The 9503-nt window shown below is 37.4% G+C and overlaps 1 long non-coding RNA gene across 1 annotated transcript; it reads left to right on the top strand.

Moving 5' to 3' along the window:
- The first annotated feature begins 275 nt into the window (after positions 1-275).
- Positions 276-6690, top strand: LOC123981947. The gene is made up of 3 exons (XR_006827861.1): positions 276-330; positions 6019-6126; positions 6239-6690. It is a non-coding gene; the product is annotated as an uncharacterized LOC123981947 (long non-coding RNA).
- The last annotated feature ends 2813 nt before the right edge of the window (positions 6691-9503 follow it).

Here is a 9503-nt window from a genome sequence, read left to right as displayed (position 1 = left end):
GAGGGTAAATGTGAAAAAACAAGAAACATGAAAGCCTGAACGCAGAGGTGGCACCGGGTATGGAGCAACGACGATCAAGCGAGGATGGTGTGGAGAACCGGGGTTGAAATACAGGCAGGCATGAGGTTGACTACTGGCAGGTGTGGCAGGCTGACGAGGTGCAGGTGCGGGTCGTTGGCTGGGCTCAGGAGCAGAGGGAGAGAGAGCACACAGGGGAGAAAACACAGGGAGGCTGGCAGGGAACAGAAAACCAAGGAAAAAGCAGAAGAACTGATAAAAAGGAAAAAAAACCAGGACACTCACCGTCAGCCGGGCTGCCACCACAACAGGGTAGGCCCCTATTCATTATTACAATCATTAAAAAGCAGAACAGAAGGGGTTTATTACATTACATACAGTGGAAAGTTAGCTAGCATTAGCTAACTAATATTACATTAGGAACAATCCACAGCCGACATTTTTATGGATTAATTTCAGTTTTAGGAAAGAGAATAAATCGTACTTCTCCTTTCAACCTCTCTGGGTAGTGACTGTAACTATTATAAGTGCCCCAGGAACAGCGTTTGACCAGATCTTAGAAAAATACAGCCAAAAAAAGCTAGAAAACAACCCCTTTTGCATTAAAGCCATGAAAGTGTCGGACCTCAGTTAGAGCAGGTCCTCCCAGAGGAAAGATCTTTTGCTCAGCATAGTCTTTTCTTTAACTCCTGAGAAAACACTAAGATCTCAATAGTATATCTTTTTGAGATCACTCCAATCTGAATTGTTGCTCCTAAAACCCCTTAGGAGAAAAGGATGAGATAAAGTGAGATTGAGGTTTTAAGACTTGGGTAAGACAAATAGATAGTGAATTGAGATTACAATAGGATAAATGAAAGTAACAGATGAGATCTCATCATTGTATCTTTTTGAGTTCATTAATGTCTTGCTTATTGCTCCTAAAAAGCAGTTGGGAGCTCTGGGGAGATGTTTGTGAGCTTGATTGTATCACATTACTGTCTGTGCTTGGAGAAGCATGCTGGAGGCCCTGAGCTGGATTTGAACCCCACTCCTGTTCAAAGAGCAACAACACTGCCGCTGCACCATAGAGCTGAAATTAACGGAGAAGGACTGATAGTCTTTAAATAGAGTACAATTTTCCTTTACTTAAAAGAGGAGAAATATCATATCCACATTTAAAGTCCTCAAAATTCTACTCAAGTAAAAGGTATAAAAGTATTCCATAGTGAATGTACTTAAGTGTCAAAAGTAAAAGTGCTTATTCTGTATGACAGATACATGTTGTATCTCAGTTCTTGCGTGCATTTGGTCCTTAATGAATTAATCTCTAAACATTATGTCAAAGTATTGGGTGTTCCAGTTATGCTGGCTGTGACTACTTTAACAAATAGGAAAACATGACATTTGAAAGTACATTATTATGTGAAAATTTATTTTATTTTTCTCAGTAACTTGTAACAGATAATTAACAATAAATACAATAAGGATTTGAAATTAAGGGGAGTAAAGGTACAAACCCCCATAAAATACTCAACCTCAACATTTGACATAAGTAAAGTACTTAAAGTGCCCCTAAGTGGGGTCACTCAGACAAAACTGAGAAATATCTTGGAGTTTTTTTCTGATGCACATTCTGGACTGAAATTACACTTATTTAAGATACTGTAGAGATCTCATCTTTTGATCAGAGTAAGACAGAGATGAGTTTTTGCTCCTGAGGCCAATATGAGAAAACTGAGACATATTTCAGAAGAATCATGAGATCCCAGGAGTCACAGCTGAGTTTTCTTTGAGCTCTTTATCTGATCTCATGGTCCAATGTTCAGGAGACTTAAATTAGACTTATTTAAGATCAGTTAGAGATCTCTTGTTTTGATCAGAGTCAGACATAAATGAGATTTTATATGGTGGTTTCTCCTGAAATGAATTTGAGAAGCAGGAGAAAAGGCCTTTGGTCTCACCTTGGTATTTAAAGCAGCTCAAGAACTATGAGATCTCATCTTGGATTTTGCTTTCCTATGGGCTATACTGCGCTGTGATTGGCCAGCTGTGTATTCGGGGTGCAGTTTAGCGAAGGGTCAATTCTGTAAACATTTTCTGATATTTGAATAATGTATGCAGTGGAGTAGGAACATTAACCTCTCTTTTGGAGCACGAATAAAATGGACAGCTTGGCAGACACAATGCTTGGTAATCTCCCACTGTTGACCGTCTTTAGTGCTAAAAATATTTGAGTTACTACACATTTCATGCACAACATACAGCCTTATTGACAGGTGGGATGGATTAAAATGTTGAAAAAAAATCCCAATCTCTGTTGATCACTTGTAATCTCTTTTGACATCTCTAAGAATGTTGAGTTTCCACAAAAGGAAGACCGATGAGGCTTAAATCTTTCCTCACTACCTAATTTTTTACAGGAATGTTTTTGTTTTAAAAATTACTTACTGCTGCTCAAGTAATGGTGTAGCATCCACATTTGTTACTAAAGGTTAGTGTCAAATTGAATTCAATGGTTCGACAAAGCAGGATATTAATTTTGACAAAGCAGGGATCTAGTAAATGTTTCTTGAGTTTAAATGTGGTCTGTGTTGGGACAGTCTGGCATGTACACATTTTTGTTCTGGTGTTTCTGGTGTAATTTAAATATTTGCATATGGAGAACCCAGATTATATATCTAATTTATGTATATTTTTGGAGTATAATTGGTGTATAATTTAGTAATGAGAAGATTGATGAAATGTCTGGAGATATTTAAGAATGAGGTATCTGGGTTTGTCTTTTTGGAACATAGCCAGCAGAGAGTGAGCTTTTAATGGCCAGTAAGTCAGAACCAAGTGGCTAAATATTTTTTTATGTGCTTTACTAATGGGCTGAATGGGGGTCTCATCTGTGACATTACAGCATGTCTTCAAGGTCTTACACTGAGATGGAGCACAGTTCATGTCATTGGGAGTAACATATATTAAGTATCTTCAGTTTTCTCAAAAGATGCTGAGATTCTCTCACAGTCACAAGGATAGGATGGCAGCAGGAACATAGGACAATGAGTAGGACCCTTGGTTTGTGACTCTTGGTAACATATACTGTTCTTTTAGCAGAACATTTATCCTCAGGGATCTTTTGTCAGACTTAATTGTCTCGGTTTTACAGAGAGCAGTAATATCAAACGAGGAGAAGCAGGCATGATTAAAATCACTAAGTAGTCCAGGAAAACTGCCTTACAGATATTACTTAATTTACACCAGTTTGAGTTAGCCATTTCAAGTGGGAATTTTCACCCCACCACACCAAAACAGGGCAGAATGTCCTACCAAGCAACATTGTGTGTGCTTTGTGGTCTTTTAAACTATTATTTTTGGGGGGGCTTTTGTGCGTTTATTAGAAAGTGCCAATACAGAGATGACAGGAAATGAGGCAGATAGGAATGCAACAAAGGTCCCCAGCTGAACCAAGGACGTTACAATTTATGGTTGGTGTCATGGGAAAAAATAGTACTATTATAAGTACTTGCATAAAAGATTATAAGAGAAAGAAAAAACAATTTTCTGCCATCACAGTTGGTGTCTTAATCCCTAAATCATGACAAATGTTTGGTGGTCAATGCAGCAGAAACTGGCAATTGTAATCATGTGGCTCAGTAAATATCATTCTGCAATAGCACAACAATGGACACAGTTGTGGCCAGCACAAAGAGGAAATGTCATTCTAAATAGACTAACTTTGGAAAATACAAACTTGAATTGGCTTACTCAGAATGGTAATGAGCTTTATAGTATATACAATTTATTTTTTTCACTGACTTTTCTTACATAATCTGAATGGCACATTTTAGAGTTGGGGAGCTTCTATTCATCGTTTTATATATGGCAGTGGGTAGCTGGTAATTATTTGTCTTTTTAAAATTTACATTTATCTGGTATAACACTCAACAAGTGATTGATGCAGTGTCTGTGATGTCACCCATAGGTTTCTGAAGAGCTGTTATGAAATTCATGGTGGGTGGCTCCCGGCAGCATTGGCCGTCATCATCTTGGCAGTGCCTGACTAACTAGCTTTTTTGTACCAGGATGTAAACATGTTAATTTCTTCTGTAAAGTTGGGCATTTTAACATGGCGGTCTATGAATATTGACTCACTTTTGGAGGCAGCCTCAAGTGGCCGTTCGATGAAATGCAGTTTTTCACTTCCAGCATTGGCAGCAATTTTTCAGCCCCCGACGTTGCAACATCTCAAGTCATGTCACTTGAGACAGTGTTAGTTGGGGCTGAAGTTTGAAAATTAATTAATATCAAGTTGAAGTTTACATCCCTGTCCACTCTCAGATATGTAGTGAATACTGAATTTGATAAAGGTATAAACTTAATTTTTTGGCTAAATGGAAGTTATCACTATATTGATGATAACTATATGATTCTAGTGAATATACATTGTTGAACTGATAAATGAAAGGAGGAAAGCCTGTACAGTACTGGTTATTTTTATCTCACTGTGTCGTACGAGTCAACATGTGTGTGAAATCTGGAATCACTCAATTGATTCTTAAATTATAGCTAATAACCTAAGTTCACAATGATAGTTGACCTTTGATTCAAAAGCGTCACCTATTCAGGGTCTAACCAACTGTGAAATATTTTCACAATCTCCCCTTCTGTGCCTGAGTTATGGTGTTGAATAAATTTCAAAAACATGTTTAAGGACATTATGATGTCACAGTGAAGTTGACCTTTGACCTTTTGGGCATAAATGTCATTACTACATTGTTGTATCCCATTGAACATCTGTGTGAAATGTGGTCATGAGTACCACTTCAATTATTGACTTATGGCCAAAAACATGTTTTATGAGGTCAAAGTGACCTTTGACAATCAAATTTTAATCAGTTTAAGTGGACAGAAATTCCTTTCAGGCGATCCTGAGATATCATGTTTACGAGAATGAGATGGATGGACAACCTGAAAACATAATGCCTCCGGCCAGTAGACACTGTCTCTGGTTCCAGTGTCATCGATTTTGATCCTTTTTTTGGTTTATAATGTCCATTGTGAGTCCAACAATGTTATATGAGTATAAGTATTCTTTCAAAAAAAGTAGTTTTAGCTTTAATAACTTTCAAATGTAGAATGTATATGTTTGAGTGAGAGAAACGCCAATTGTGTAAGATTTGAGCCAACAAAACTGTTGGGATTCATATGTTTTGTGAATTTCTAATAAGAGCCTAAACAGGGAATATGCACAAATTGAAGCACTTTAACAGCTTAATTTTAATTCTGTCATCTGTGGGTTATCTCACATTCTCTCTCACATTTTTTTCCTCTCGGAAATTCAAGCCAATTTGTCATTATCATTTGGCTGTAATTATGCCTACTTTATAGTGCCATTCTGATGATCCTTTTCAGTCAATGCTACAGATGGAATCGTTTAAGCACCGGGTTTTAAAACAGTTACAGTATGTGAAGTAGTCCAAAATTACGAAGACTGTCTTTTCTTGCTGTCTTCTGCTTGCTCCTTCTCCAGATATCCTGTGACTGTCCTTTAATGAAGTCAATTCTGTCTTTGCTCAGAGAATCTCTGTCACTTTCGCTCTCTGTCCTTGCCGTTTCTATCTTTCCTCCACCTTTCTCTGTTCATTGATCATCCTCTCAGTCTTGGGGCCTGTCGTTTCATCTCCCTCGTTATTAGTAAAGGTTAAATGAGCATGGCTCTTTTTTTCCCACTCTGCTGGGAAAATGAAAAGATTTTAGATCAGATTGTCCTATCAGCTCTTGCTCAGTGACTCTCCTCTGTCACTCTGTTGCAGTATCACAACAAGTGCTCTTACGTAAATGATGGATTTGTTTATTACCAAAGTCTGGAAATGCATTTGAGGTTTGAGAGATTTGTTGGACATAATAGGCTACTGTTTTGCTTTGAAGTTTATGCAAAATGTACCAGTAATAAATGTTGTGTTGTGTACGGTTCCCATTAAAAGGCACGTGTATATTCTTATAAGTGTTTTCCTCTTTGTTCCTTACCAGGCCCTTTCTTTCCGTACCTACCCACCAGATGTCTTCCCACATGGCAGAGTCTTCTTGCTCATTCCAGCAGCTGTTTCTAATTAGTTATTAGCTCCTGTATGTCCCTCTGTGAGTTCTTTAGCTGCTACAACTTTTAGAAAGTCTGTACTTTTCTGGTAGCAACCTTTCATCACATCACTCAAACTTTTCACTGTTTGTTCTGCTCTGTCTCTTCCTCTAGACAAAAGACATGTTCAGTTACTAGCAAGACTCTCAATGCACAAGCGCATTCAGTGTCTTCATTTATCTTAATGAGGATTGTGGCACAATGTCGGTGGGGCATCATCCACACACTTTAGAGAGCGAGAGGTGTCAAGGCGGAGACAAGAGTCTTGCTGCTAATGGAACGGGCTTGAGGTGCATGCCTACAGCCTTGCAACCTCACAAAAGCAGAGACCACAGAGTAACACCCTTTACATCACAACTAATAGTCAGCAGGCTCACTTACTCCATTCCAACAAATTATCCAGGTACTTGGGGTAGCATGTACATAATGCAGTCAGGATTTCAATTTCATATTGTTTTTGATTGAGAAATGACAGGAAGAGAGGCAGACAAGGCACCAAAAAAAAACATGAAAAGAACTGAAAAAAGTACCTGACATGAAAAATATTCAGACAACCTGATTAGAATCTGTGAAACCACCACACCACTAAGCTCTCCAGGTCAAAACTATTTGGTTTTCTAAGTATGGTCCACTCTACTGAGAGACATACTAGATCAATTTGTCATTGCATCAACACGTTACTCCATTTACCTTGCTGCTCATAAGATATACCACAGGGCATTAAGGGACGATATGATTTATGAATTTACCTGGTAAACTCATCTAACACATACACATTTTCCTTAATTTGTGGGTGGTTGTATATGACATGAATGATATCTTGAGCTGAATACCTTTATACCTAACACACAATTTGATCAATTATTTAAACGCTGCAATATGTTTTCCCACTGGTCTGTGGTGAGAGATACTCCTTGCTTTCTTTCCAACTGTGATGTTATATTTATGCTGTGATGCTATATTTTATCTTATAAAAAGTGTATGACGAGAGTTTGTAAAGTTTGGAAACTTTTGCCACTCACTGCCTCTTGAAGGCATGATACCCCTTATATTCCATTTATTTTCAAGTCATTAAATTCATTTATATTCCCATCAGAAAGCAACTGACAAAATTTTGTAAAATTGTTCTGCTGCAAAACCCCTTTCCAACTGTAAAAGTAAAGGGTTCTTCCAAATTGGACGTGAAAGGCAAGGATAAGCCAGCAATAGAAAGACGTCTAAGAAGTTCTTTAGCTATGTCATATGAATGGAGAATCAGAAATACTTTATTGATCCCAGAGGGGAAATTGTTGTGTTACAGTTGCTCACATTGATAATCAAGACATAAAGAAATGGTAAAAAAGAAAACATAAAAATATACATCTAAAAATATAAATGTGGTGTGGAAATATGGACAGTATGTATGTATGTATGTAAATATGAATCTCTTGTACATTATTCTACAGTATGTGACAAATGTAATAAATAAATAGTAGGCTGGTAATAATAATAAGTACTGACAACATTGAGAGATGGAATGAATTTATATCCTTAAAAACTGCAGTATTGGGACAGAGTATTTCACATTGAATATTGCACATTAGAGTTTATTACTGATATTTCTGTTACATTTAAGGGTCGCATAAATCTAAAATATAGTTATTTTCTTCGCTGATCTTTTTCTCCAACGAGCTACCTGTTCATATTGATCTTATTATGCCCATGACAGTGGAAATTTACAAGTTTAAATAATGTAAAAATCCAGAATAACCAAATCAAATCCTGTTGTTTTTTTTTTTGTTTTTTTTCATAAAAACACTGTAAACCATTTATTAATTTCTTGAAACTACCATTTTTGAAATTTTATAGGAATGGTAGAAATTAGTTATCTGGGGAGTAAATTGATTTTAATCACTGCTCTCCCCCATAATGATTTATCTCTTGAGGTCTACCTGTATTGTTTTCAGGCACTAACTTGTACATTTTGTCAAATGGAGTTTTGATTATAATACCTAAAGATGTCATCCCTTGTGTTTTCCACAAATACAGAAGGCATTGATGAGCTTCAAATGGCGTGGAATTGAGTCACCTGGGTTAGTGTCAGCAAAATGTCAATCAACATTGGCTTTAAAATCATAGCCATTAAGATTAACGCTGCTTATGTTTGGTTTATCCAAAGCGACTTACAATTGCTAAGTATGTCAGCCTCTGGAGCAACTAGGGGTTAAGTGTCTTGCTCAGGGACACACTGGTACGTGTCACAGTGGGAACTGTACACGGATCTCTCACACCAAATGCATGCGTCTGATCCACTGCTACACTGCTACACCGCTCCACCACCACCTCCCCATATGCCCCAAGCTCATTCAAGTGGATTTCTTGAAACAATGTAACATCAAATGCCAAGGACTTTAGATGTGAGATATGTTTGCATTTCTTTTACGTTATTTGAGACCCTATTCATGATGTATTTTAATAGTGAACTCATTTCAAATGCTGAACATTCTGTCTCAGGTTAATACTATGCATCTTGGTGGGGGGGGGGACATTTACAAAAAACAAAATACATAAGACACACAGTACAATCCTCCAATACTCATTATCCAATAGGAGACAGGTCTTCAGATCTTTGGATGCCTCATTAGGAGTTTATAGATTTTTTTTGTTCCATACACCATATCAATGAGCCCTGAAGGGTAGAGAACGCTGTAGTGGATACCTGCTGCAGACGAAGCAGAAGGCTGGATGAGGCATCCACTGAGTGCAGCAACAAACTTCAATTCCTTCCAATTTGAAAACACTCTGCAATGTCTGTAGAGGGCAGTTTTCCAGTCGTGGTCTTTCAGTTGAATGATTGGATGGGAGTTAGGGGATCATTCTACATAAGAGAAAAAAAACAACATTTTAGCATTCATAACAAAATGGATGTGGTAAGGGGGGGCACAGTAATCCAAAATAACATTCCTAGGTCATAAAGATGGTACAATTTTAAGGGTGCCTTGCTTATTTGTGACTGACACATTCCTACATTTGCAAATGTATGGAATAAACAACAAACAATTTCACATTCAAGTTTTACATTGGGATAGACATTCAAATTAGTAGAATAGTATCAATTCACAACACTTTGCACCCATAACTGATAGCTAACAGTCCATAGACAGCCACAACACATGATGTCTGACATTGACTGCAAGGCGGTATCAATGATGTGGATAATTGAGGGAAAATGTGAAAATGGTGCCTAATTTGAAGACAAAGCTTACACAAGCCATCACTTATTAACATGAAATCCAAGATGTGGAAGAATGTAGATGCAATTAAATTAAAAAAGGTAACATCTCCAAAAGCAAATTAACTACGATGTACACAAGCTTGTATAAATGATAGTGCACAACCA

The sequence above is a fragment of the Micropterus dolomieu genome, linkage group LG13 (genome assembly GCF_021292245.1).
Source record: "Micropterus dolomieu isolate WLL.071019.BEF.003 ecotype Adirondacks linkage group LG13, ASM2129224v1, whole genome shotgun sequence".
Taxonomy (NCBI): domain Eukaryota; kingdom Metazoa; phylum Chordata; class Actinopteri; order Centrarchiformes; family Centrarchidae; genus Micropterus; species Micropterus dolomieu.
Note: the sequence above shows the minus strand (reverse complement) of the source record. Positions and strands in the feature narration are given on the sequence as shown.